The sequence below is a fragment of the Pogoniulus pusillus genome, chromosome 3 (genome assembly GCF_015220805.1).
Source record: "Pogoniulus pusillus isolate bPogPus1 chromosome 3, bPogPus1.pri, whole genome shotgun sequence".
Lineage (NCBI taxonomy): Eukaryota > Metazoa > Chordata > Aves > Piciformes > Lybiidae > Pogoniulus > Pogoniulus pusillus.
In genome coordinates, this window is record NC_087266.1 from 41,180,940 (window position 1) to 41,194,059 (window position 13,120).

Below are 13,120 nucleotides of genomic sequence, written 5' to 3' on the forward strand. Positions count from 1 at the left end.
GCTATACTCAGAATGAGATTGATTGTCCTTACATATTAAATATTCTTTGAACATGGCAGTATCATAATACAAACAGCAGTTCAAACTCTTTCCAATCTCATTCTCCTCAGTAAGAATCATGAAACTGAGACTAGGCCCTTCAATGAATAATATGTATCTTTTGTGAATATTCAAAGTAGTCTGATGAAGCCAAATTTTAGAGGCCAAGTGGCAATTCATGAAGAGCTGAATAAAAAAAGTATTGACAAAGGTATAGGTCTTGGGGGGGGGGGATATTAGATACATGTCAAGAACAAGAAAAGGAGATACTGTTGTGGAAGGCCAAAATAGAACTAAACACATTCTGGCTTGCCCAGACACGTTTTCTGCTCTCCCTCTCTCCTGTTGTTCAGGAAGCAATCACAGAAAACAAAAACAAAAGGCCCTGGTGCTTTCCAGTCGCCTTCTCTCCTTCTGAACTTCTTTACGGGGTCCCTGCATGTGTTTATAGACTTGTTTGTGTTCTGACCTAAAAAGGGTAAAAGTAAGCCCTGACTTCACCTAACATGGTTAATATGGTAAATACAATTTGCTTTTGTCTTAATATGCTTCTGCCATTGCACTGCCTTGTGTTCTCTGCCATTGTAGCCTGCCATGCTCTGTTAAGCTATAACCTAGCTCTGCTACATAATAACAAGCCCTAGTGCTGAGGTTTGTCTACCTGGAAACTGGCTTGTCTCAGTTTACCAGAAGATAGGCTTTAATTGCCTTCATGTGATAGGCTTGCTTAGCCTTGCTTAGCCAGCATGACATTAAGCCTGTCTACACATCCACAAGACATCGTGCCAAGACTACACACCTGCAAGTCTTCTGCCAAGACTGGAAGTCCTGGAAGGGACACAGATCGTCACAGAGGAACCAGAATCAGGTCAGAGATCATCCACCTCTCTCCCAGCACCCTCGTTGTAGCCTGGGAACATCTACAAGCATGAACAGCTAAGAAGACACCAACAGAACTCCCTGCAAGTGTTTGGGTCCTGTCTGGGAACTGCAGTTAGCCCCAGGAGTCCAGAGATATAATTTTTTGAGTAAATACCCAAAGCTTCTTAGCAAAACTCTGTAAATTCTAAGTGAATGCAAGTGCCTTCTGGCTTAAGCAGAAAGGGGCTTCTTGAGTCCCTCTAGTGGGCAAGTGGTATAATCTGCCACAAGAATTCCTCTTCCAGTTCTAAAGGTTTAATGTTTGTTATATTATCACTAGTTATTTCTTAAGTGTTCTAGACTCTGTTCTCATCTGTGTGATGTTTTCACGACCGTTGCAAAGAACCAATTATTATTAAGATTGTGGCCAGTAGTGAGACTCCTGAATATCAAAATTAATAAATTACATAAATTTTGGAAAATCTTATCTCCCAGCCTTTCCCTTACTGCCATTACAGATACTACTACTGTTGATTTTCCTCTGTAGAATAAATTCTGCAGTCTTATCATGCGTGCTTGATTTCTGCTTTTGAAAGGAAGAGGCATGGGGGAGGAGGGGAGGATTGGCTACCTGTAAAAATGCCTCCCAAAACAAAGGAAGCCAAAACCAAATGGAGAGGTCTTTTCCAACCTGATTGAGTCTATGGTTCTATGAAATGCCAATCTAAAACAACATATTGAAATTACTTTTTAATTTAAACTTTTCAGTCATAATTTATTCCCTTTTCTGCTCTTGTGAATCAATTGCATGTCTCATTATTCTCTGTTATTTAATGAGCTTTGGTCTTCTCAGCCTGCACAGAAGAAGTAGTAAAATAGCTAAACTGGTCTGGCAGAACAGAAGAGGCACTCAGTGCAGCTGTGTCAGACTCTGGAGTCACTGAGTCACTCTTTTTTTGGACCAAAAATACCAGCAACACAGTTTCTTTTGCACTGTGATGGAAAAGAAACTTAACTGAGGGCGGAGGGGAAATTAGAATGAGAATTACTAGGGCTTTTACCAAAATGAAAACCCCTGAGTTTTTATTCATAGAAAGCAAATATTTCTGAGCTTCTGGAAAATAAAAAGTCATGTAGAAATTACAGTCTTACCTTTACTATTCATTTTGAAATGACCAACCCATATGGTACAGCCAAGAGCAGCTCAGATAAATCAACAAGTATGTGCTTCTTTCCCATCACACCAGGAAAACAATTCTGCCACTAGATAGCATTCTCAAACTCTGGTTTTGTTTTCTGTCAATAAGATCTTAAACAAGATAAACTTGCTCCATATACCTAGGAAATAGCTGCCTTTACATTTTTTGATTAATCCTTTTATCAAGTTAGATGTAAGCAAAGGTTCCATTTCAACCTCAGGAGAAAAAAAGTTCTGCTCATTTAAGTGCTTGGAGCTGTCAGGAAGGTAGATTAGGTGCAGCACACAAAATGAATTTTTGAAGGTATCACCAGCTAAGGACGAATGTTAGTCATTAGAAAAGCCTACAGCCTGGTTCGAAGAATCATGTTAGACCTTCTCTGCTGACAGCCTCATCAGCTGATGGCTAAGAAAAGTTGCTCACAAAAGAAGAAATACTAGCCTAACCATGAAACAATACAAGCAAGTCAAAAATTCTCTCGTAGCTTTAGAGAAAGTCACATCTTTCACCTCTCCTTAACACAAGTTTTGAAGCATGATGCATATAGGCTTCTATAAACAATCATAGAATTGTTTCAGTCAGAAAAGATCTCTAAGATCATCAAGCTCAACTGTAAACCAAATACCACCATGGTCATTAAAGCATGTGCACAGGGTTAACCCTCCAGGGGGATTAACCTTGAACCTGACCCTAGGTGGTCTTGACCCCTCCTCAGGAGTGGGTCTGAACACCACCAGGTGATGGTTAGCCCACTCCCCTTTCCTGTCTAAAGAGCCATAAAAGCAGGGGGACTTCCGGTTTCTCTCTCTCTCTGCTTCCTGCCTCCCTGCTTACCAGCATCACCATCCTGTTCCTGGTTCTCTTTGTTTTACCACGTGGCCATCACCCACGAGGTGGACAAAGCCATCACCATCAAAATCAGGTTGTATTTACACATTTTGTATTGCTTTCTCTTCCCTATACCTTTGTAACTTCCCTACCTCAGATAACTTTTTAATCTATTGTTAAACTTTTCTTTTTAACTTCCAAATCGAGTGAGATTTATTTACTTGGGTGTGCTTACTTCTCTCTCTCCATCTGATTCCTTTCTTTTGGGAAAGAAGGGAGAAGAGGGAAGGGCACTCTATAAATTGTTATTGGTTCTATCAAATTTATTTGAGTCTCTGGAAATTTAAATTAGAACCAAGACAGCATGTCCCAAGGTGCTATGTCCACACCTCTCTTGAACACCACTGCCTCACTATTCCAGTGTCTAGCCACTCTTTCCAGAAAAAAAAGATTTCTAACATCCAATCTAAAGCAGCCCTGCCACAGTTTCAAGACATTTCCTCTTGTCCTATCATCTGATACTAGAGAGAAGAGATAGACCCCCACCTCACTACAACCTCCTTTCAGGTAGCTGCAGAGAGCAGTTAGGTCTCCCCACACCTTCCTTTTCTCCAGACTAAACAATCCCAGTGCCCTCAGCTGCTCCTCATAAGACATCTTTCTCTCTGAGTTGGAGAGATATGTATGCAATGTGTGGACTTTAAGTTGACGAGGAACTGGTTGGATGGTCACATCCAGAGAGTAGTAACTCAATGTCCAGATGGAGGTCTGTGACAAAGTGGTGTCTTTCAGGAGTCCATACTGTGACCGGTGCCGTTAAATATCTTCCTCATTTGGCAGAGAGTGGAATCAAGTACAAGACACCTACCTCAGAATGTGGTTTATACGCCTGAGGGAAGGGATGCTATCCAGAGGGATCTGGACAAGTTTGAGAAGTGGGCCTGTGTGAACCTCCTGAGGTTCAATAACACCAAGTACAAGCTGCTGCACCCAGGTCAGCGCAACCCCCAGTACCACCATAGGCTTGGGGATGAAGGGATTAAGAGTAGCCCTAAGAAGAAGAACTTGAGGGCACTAGTGGATGAAAAGCCAGACACGAGCTGGTAGCGATCAAGAGGTTGAGAGCAGTGGTTCTTCCTATCTCCTCTGCTCTGCTGAGACCCCACCTGGAGTACTGCATCAAATTCCAGAGTTCTCAGCACAGGAAAGCCACAGAATTACTGGACCAGAGAAGGGCCACAAAAATTATCAGAGGCATGAAACACTTCTCCTGTGAGGACAGGTTGAGAGATTTGGGGATTTCTAGCCTGCAGAAAAGAAGGCTCTAAGGAGACCTTGTTTCAACTTTTCAATACTTAAAAGTGGCCTATTAGAAAGATAAGGACAATCTTTTCAGGAGAGTCTGTTGTGATAGAGCAAAGAGCAAAGTTTCTAAACTAAAAGAGGGTAGATTTAGACTCAATGGAAGTAAGACATTTTTTATTGTAAGGGTGGTGAAATGCTGGAGCAGACTGTTTCCAGGGATACAGCATCTACCACCTCCTTGAACATTCAAGGTCAGACTGGATAGAGCTCTGAACTTGATTGAGTTCAAGATGCCCCTGCTCACTGTGGGAGGGTTGGAGCAGATAACCTTTACAAGTTCTATGAATCTTAGAGGCACTCTATGATCTTAGAGGCAAGAATTTTGTGGACTGAGTGTGAATCCCAGAGATTTCCAACAATTCTCTGTTTCACTGTTAGCATGAATCCTTTTTAACTGTGTGGCCAAGGTGCTCTTATGTTGCCTTAGCACTATTGAAGCAGATTGATAAAGATCAGTCCCTTTAGGCATGCAAATTTCAGATCACTTCTGGAGATGTTTCTCCTAAGTTTTCCACTGACTGTGACAGAACAGATGTACCAAGGACCACCTCTATAAATACGTTAATGTATTTAGCTGTGTAATTAATGCAATGCAGAGCTGTGCTAGTTTGAAGCAAGCTAGAATGTTTTGGTAAAAGAAGTAGATAATGGGCAGTGAAAAAGTAAACATGGTTGTGTCTACTCCTCTCACAGTCTCGCTGAGAGTTCTGGGAAGAAGAAAACATTTGATAACATTCTCCATTTTGTCTCTCATTCTGCCTTTGCCTTCAGACCTAGCCACATCTCTTTAACCCCACTGCCACTAACCTTCCTTCTTAACCTCTTGGCTGAACCTTTATTCTTCCTGGGAACTGGGGTAAGGTTGAGAGGGGCCAGGGAAGGTGTTGGGGTGGTTTGACAGCACCTCCTGGGGACTCAGGTTTCTGGGAGGGGAGTTGTGCTTCTGTATCGTTTATCCTTTGTATATTTCTGTATATAATTGTATATACTGTAAATATCTGCTTGTATATTTGTTGCTGTAAAATAAATAGCTTCATTTATATTCCCAGTATTCCTTCTGAGTTAGCTAGGGCAAATACAAAGTGTGGGGGGGCGGGTAAGAGCCCAAACCATCACAAGAGCACTGTTATTTGACAAAAGCCCTGTTGGGATAGCTGTTTCAGACTCTGTAACTCTCAAAACAATGCCTTTTGCACATTTTCTGAAACTGTACATACCTTGTGCTATTTATGATGTATGATTCATAGATAGAATCAAATACATTGCCTACAAGGCTTTTCAGTTGACACTGACAGCTTGATTAATCAAGTCTTCTTAATTTTTCAGTCTTTCAAGTTCTGCCTGGGAAAAAAAAAACAAACAAATTTATTCTTTCATTTATAGATGCCTGCTCTCTAAGTGCTACAGAAACAACTTTACACTCTCAGCAATCAAGCACTTTAAAACAGGCTGCAAACTTTTATTTGAAACCAAAGAAAAATCATGAATTATAATTTTTTTTTTCAGCTTATCAATTTTTTTCACCATTCAGAATTTGCTACCATGATCCAGAAATTCCTTCTGGATCTTCTTGAGTTCATGCAGTGTTGCCACTGCTAACAACAGTCCACAGGCTTATGCTACTTTTCCTGTTCCTCAGGACTGAGGTTTCTCAGGCTTGCTTTATCTGAAACTGTTTTGACATGTCTGTCACTTTGCTCTTGTTTGTTTAGATGTATCAGATTTTCTCCTAATGAACAAGTGGCTACATCTAATTTATTTTACTTTTCTTTATCTCTGTATGGTACAACCATAATTTTATATAGACAGTAATAACAAGTCCTGTGCAGAATGAAAATTATATGGCACTGAGATAACAAAGTATAGAGGAATATGGGCCTGGTATGGCAGCAGGGGCCTTGAATTAGAATCATAGAATCAACCAGGTTGGAAGAGACCTCCAAGATCATCCAGTCCAACCTAGCACCCAGACCTATCCAGTCAACTAGACCATGGCACTAAGTGCCTCAGCCAGGCTTTTCCTGAACACCTCCAGGGGCGGTGACTTCACCACTGTGTCCCCTTGTTCTATTGCTGGTTACCTGGGAGAAGAGGCCACCCCCCACCTGGCTACAATGCCCCTTCAGGTAGTTGTAGACAGTAATAAGATCACCCCTGAGCCTCCTCTTCTCCAGGCTAAACAGGCCCAGCTCCCTCAACGTCTCCTCATAGGATTACATTTTCTTTTAAAAGGATTACATTCTATTTTGTTGAAGGTCAGCCCAGTCACATACCCTGTTCCAGCTCTAACACAATTTGACTAGCTGGCAAAGAGGTTTCAGGAAGTTTTGACACCCTTATGCCAAACTAAGAGCAACCATTGTGACTTTCAGGTATACAGCAATAACTGGACCACGCTTTGTAAGGTTTCTGTTGCAAATGCAGTGATATGGAATTTTTTATGGGAGTTTTTTGTTTGGTTCATCAATTTTATTTGTTTGAAGGGGGATTCTTGGTTTTATTTACTGAGAATGAAACACAGAATCACCTAATCATTTCTATTAGAAAAGACCTTTAAGATCTTAGAGTCCAATCGTTACATGTTAGGTCCCACTTCATATTTTACAGGTTTAGTTTTGTTGCCAGCTTTCTGTTAGCAGTAATACTCCACTAGTTTAGAAAACACAAATGTCAAGTAGTATGAAGCTGCTCTTAGTTGCCCTTATTATCACAGTATCACAGTATCACCAAGGTTGGAAGCGACCTCATAGATCATCAAGTCCAACCCTTTACCACAGAGCTCAAGGCTAGACCATGGCACCAAGTGCCACGTCCAGTCCTGCCTTGAACAGCCCCAGGGACGGCGACTCCACCACCTCCCCGGGCAGCCCATTCCAGTGTCCAATGACTCTCTCAGTGAAGAACTTTCTCCTCACCTCAAGTCTAAATTTCCCCTGGCGCAGCCTGAGGCTGTGTCCTCTTGTTCTGGTGCTGGCCACCTGAGAGAAGAGAGCAACCTCCTCCTGGCCACAACCTCCCCTCAGGTAGTTGTAGACAGCAATAAGGTCACCCCTGAGCCTCCTCTTCTCCAGGCTAACCAATCCCAGCTCCCTCAGCCTCTCCTCGTAGGGCTGTGCTCAAGGCCTCTCACCAGCCTTGCTGCCCTTCTCTGGACACGCTCAAGCATCTCAATGTCCCTCCTAAACTGGGGGGCCCAGAACTGAACACAGTACTCAAGGTGCGGTCTAAGCAGTGCAGAGTACAGGGGCAGAATGACCTCCCTGCTACTGCTGACCACACCATTCCTGATGCAGGCCAGGATGCCACTGGCTCTCTTGGCCACCTGGGCACACTGCTGGCCCATGTTCAGGCGGGTATCAATCAGCACCCCCAGATCCCTCTCTGTCTGGCTGCTCTCCAGCCACTCTGACCCCAGCCTGTATCTCTACATGGGGTTGTTGTGGCCAAAGTGCAGCACCCTGCACTTGGAGTTATTGTTGCCTTTGCCCAGAAGGGTGGATAATGCTAAAAGATCTCAGAGAATTCTCAATGAAAGAGTAAATGAAGAAGAAAATGAGAGTTCGTTAGCACCACAGGAAGAGTGCAGACCTCACTGAAAAGGAAAAATATTTCCAAGGCCTCAGAAAGGGAGAAATTTTTAATTGAAGCTATTGCATCCTATGGAATCAAAGGTGTCCACTGAATTCCTTTTTCAGATTTATAGAGAAACCACATGGATTTTGTCACAAAGCAGATGTCAGAAGGCTGTGATTACAGATGGAAACCTCGTAGTGCATCTTAGGTATGAAAAGCTCTCTGTGACGGGTCCTGGCCAACAGCTATTTTGTTCTGAACTATCATTAGCATTGAAGTGATCATCACATATAATCCCTGTGCCATATTGACTAATGTAACTTCCCTGGCAGAAAAAATAAGTGACAAGGTCAACAGGAACAGAAGAATTGCTGCAAATACCACTGTTTCTTGGAAATAAAGAGTTTGGAATTGCTCCACTAGTAAGCTCAGCTGAACTGATCATAAGTGGTAATGTCTGACTCAAGGAGAAATATCACCACTTTGTCATCCTTTGCTTGTGTTGATGATATCAAATTTAGACACATCTTTTAACAAGAAACATGGAAGTCAGAAGTAAAAATAAAAGTTACTGCTTATATTGTCATGGAAGTAAAAGTAGCTGCAGGGGAAAATACAGGTAGAATATTTGAGACAGAGAGACTAACTTGGTTGTAAAGAATTGGAATGTTACTGATGAGCCCTCTGAGAATAAAATCAACATTTATGTGGAAACAATTTCTGACTGCCAGTCTGTTTCACCCTGGATAAAGCCAAGAAAAGTTCAGAATGCTTGATATTTTTTCAGTGGAAAAAACAAACAAACCCAAATGTCAGAGTTCTTTCTTTCTTATAGCGATATATTCATAGAATCATAGAATGGTTTAGATTGGAAGGGACCTCAAACATCATCTAGTTCCAACCCTCCACCATAGACAGGGACACCTCCCACTAGGACAGGTCACTCAAGGCCTCATCCAACCTAGCCTTAGGATCATAGGATGTTAGGGGTTGGAAGAGACCTAAGGAGATCATCGAGTCCAACCCCCCTGCCAGAGCAGGACAATACTATCTAACACAGATCACAGAGGAACACATCCAGACAGGCCTTCAAAGTCTCCAAAGATGGAGACTCCACAATCTCCCTGGGGAGCCTGTTCCAGTGCTCTGTGACCCTTACAGGAAAGAAGTTCCCCCTTGTGTTGAGGCAGAACCTCTTCTGCTGCAATTTACACCCATTGCTCCTTTTCCTATCCCAGGGAGCAAGTGAGAACAGCCTGTCCCCCTCTCCTGGCAGCCTTCAGACACTTATAGACATTTATCAAATCCCCTCTAAGTCTTCTCTTCTCCACACTAAGCAGGCCCAGGTCCCTCAGCCTCTCCTCATAAGCCATGCCCTCCAGTCCCCTCATCATCCTTGTAGTCCTCCACTGGACCCTCTCCAGCAGATCCCTGTCCCTCTTAAACTGGGGAGCCCAAACTGAACACAGTATTCAAGATGAGGTCTCACCAGGGCAGAGTAGAGGGGGAGGAGAACCTCCTTTGATCTGCTGGACACACTCCTCCTAATACACCCCAGGATCCCATTGGCCTTCTTGGCCACAAGGGCACCCCAATGTCCCTCTCCACAGGACTGCTTTCCAGCAGATCACCTCCCAGCCTGTACTGGTGGAGTTTGTTATTCCTCTCCACCTCCAAGGAGGCAGCATCTACAACCTCCCTGGGCAACTTGTTCCAGTGTCTCATCACCCTCACTGGAAAGAACTTCTTCCTAACATCTAGTTTAAATCTCCCCTCTTCCAGTTTAAACCCATTACCCCTCATCCTTTCATTACAAGACCATGTAAACAGTCCCTCCTCAGCCTTCTTGTAAGCCTCCTTTGGACTGGAAGATCACTACAAGGTCTTCTCTAAGCCTTCTCTTCTCCTGATTACATGAGTACAGCTACTAGCAGCAATAAGGAAATAAATCAACTATGTTTTCTTTCACTATTGGCATTTCTGTCACATCTCATCAAAGAGAGCACATTATCTTTGCTCCTATGTCCTTCTATTACAGCTATCATGCTGGCTTGACATGATGAGGGTCATACTCTGATCAATCAATGTCTGTTACCACTGCTCCTAACTGTGGAAATAGTATGTCACATGGCCTAGCTTCCTACTAATTAAAGTGGATCCTGCTTGGGACATTTATGCAATAGATTAAAAGATAATGTAAAAATAAAAGAATGCTGTTAACTTGCAGCTTCTCTTAGCTTTTCAGCATGGGAACTATACTTAATTAGACTATTTAATATACAATATAGCAAAAGTCAACCACCATGACAACTGGTGATGCACACACTGAACAGAGAGTCTCTCTAGAGCTGGGCAAATGCAGAGAAATCTAGCAAAGTATCATCTTCCCCAGATTCCTCTCAGTTCAGCCCCTAACGTGTCCAGACAAGGGAGACAAAGCTGGTGAGGGGCCTGGAACACAAACCCTATGAGGAGAGACTGAGGGAGCTGGGGGTGTTTAGCCTAGAGAAGAGGAGGCTCAGGGGTGACCTCACTGCTGTCTACAACTACCTGAAGGGATGTTGCAGCCAGGTGGGGGTTGGTCTCTTCTCCCAGACAAACAGCAACAGAACAAGAGGACACAGTCTCAAGTTGTGCCGGGGGAAGTATAGGCTGGATGTTAGGAAGAAGTTCTTGCCAGAGAGAGTGATTGGCATTGGAATGGGCTGCCCGGGGAAGTGGTGGAGTCACCATCCCTGGAGGTGTTCAAGAAAAGCCTGGCTGAGGCACTTAGTGCCATGGTCTAGTTGATTGGATAGGGCTGGGTGCTAGGTTGGACTGGATGATCTTGGAGGTCTCTTCCAACCTGGTTGATTCTATCATTCTAAATTAAGCAACTTTGTCCACTGAGACCATCACCTGCAGAAATAAATATCCAGGTCTGTTCTCTGGTGTTGAACTAATACAGAGCAGCCCACATCATGATATCAGATTTACAAACCCTTCGAAATAAGATTACCTCAGTAAACAGAGTGTTTCAAATGGCTCTTAGCATTCTTTGAATACTGGAAACTGGAACAGTTAACACTGTAATGTTAAGAATATTACATCTTCTAGGTGTGCATGCTATGAACCAGACACATTCAGACATGGAGAGTGAGTAATTCTGTGCTGAATATTTTTATGAGTTCTTCTTGCATGCTTGATCTCCAAGTGCATCCTGAACATAAGGACACTTAGAAGATTAAGTTTTCTTCCCTTCCTAATCCCTCTTGTAGACTTCCTGATATGAACATGTCAAAAAATGGCCAGAATTAAAAAGTAACAACAAACAAAAAGCACTACAGATCTGTGACCTGTCTACATTTCACTCCTACGGAAGCCCTTCTACAATTAAAGTGCCTGATACTTTCCTTGTTTTGGCAATGAAGGACTAACCCCTTGTCATCTCAACTAAAAGGTGTCAGCATTCTCAAAAAGTTGGTAGATACTCAAGATCCTGGATTAGTTAACAACCTATGCCAAAGGCTTTTGCCACTGTATTTTTTCAGATGACTACAGTCTGCATTTGGAGCACTCTGAGAACAACTTCTGTCGTGACAGGTATTAAACAAAATTCTTCCCCATGTCAAGTTGTGGTGGTTTTACACCACTTAGAATGTGGGATTTATCACCCAAAAACTAATTACCTCAGTCAGAATTTGGAAGTAAACCAAAATCATTACTTAGAAAAATAGGCTAAATATAGAAGATAATCATAGAATCAGCCAGGTTGGAAGAGACCTCCAAGATCACCCAGTCCAGCCTAGCACCCAGCCCTAGCCAATCAAATAGACCATGGCACTAAGTGCCTCATCCAGGCTTTTCTTGAACACCTCCAGGGATGGTGACTCCACCACCTCCCTGGGTAGCCCATTCCAATGGCAATCACTCTCTCTGGGAAGAACTTCCTCCTAACATCCAGCCTAGAAATACACACATACATTTACAATTAAACAATAGTTCAGCTACCCCCATGGACAGACCCCTGGACAAAGCCCAGGGTCTGCTACCAGGCTAATATAAAATTCTCTCCCTGCACCCAGTCAGGGCTCTTACCAATAACCCAAACAATAGCCAGCGAGAAGCCAGAGAGAAGCAAGCAAGGCCAGAGGGAGAAAAAACAGGGAGAAGGAAGCAAGAAGAGAGAACAAGCTGTGCTTGAAACTATATAGACATTTTAGACCAACAGAATGGGATAAATTTATCTCTTATATTTTGTTCAGTCCCTTGAGTATAGAGTCCATTCCCATGGAATCTCTGAACTCTCTGGAAAATTTTGGGTACAACTTACAATTACTCTTAAAACTGTAACACAGTGAATGCTGTAATCACCAAACACACTCATTTAAAAATGGAGAGACTACTTCCAGGGGCATTTTATCAGCATGCCTTGATAACATTCTCAAGTCTTCAGCCTCTCTTTAAAAGGAAGTCAAAGTAGTAACTCCCAGCTGGAGAAAGGCTCCTCTGGCAGTCTCAGAAAATGTGCTTAGCTTCTTGGAAGTGAATAAAAATGTTTCAACCAGTAGCATTTCCTCTCTGCTTTCCTGTGGCTAATTAGGAAATGTCTCGTTGGGTGAAGTGAGGCTTCTGTGCTTATGCATCTAAGCCCTGAGAACTTCTAAGGCAGGGGTGCAATGTACCTAAAAGCTAGGTTTTGTTGTATAAATTCCTTTGGGATCTTAACATTAATGTCTGCAGCTGCCTGCTTCACGACACATCTTTGCAGACACTCTGTGGATGTCAAGAGTACTTGCCCGGAGTCAGCTTGGCAAACAGAGAAGCTACATCCTGTGCCTCTCTTCAGGTTTGCAGAATCAAATTCACAACAAATGTTCCCGGGATAAAAAGTGATGATTCTTATTATTTTCTATTTATTAAGGAAGAAAACAAACAACAACAAAAAAATGATAATACCAAACAATTTCTGGGAGGGAAAAGTACAATTCATGGCCTGCTTCGATTCAGGAGCACTCATGAACTACTGTATAGGGTTAACACTCCTGGGGGAGCAACCCTGAACCTGACCCTGGGGGTCTTGGCCCCTCCCCAGGGGTGGGCCACACTCCAGGTGATGGTTAGCCCACTCCTTCCACTTCCTGTGGTATAAAAGAGACAGGAGCTCCCTGTCTCTTCCTCTTTTCCTGCGTTCACTCTTGACCCACACACACACACTGCATACCAGCACACCACGTGGCAGCCATGAGGCAGAGACACCATCACATTACTCGGGT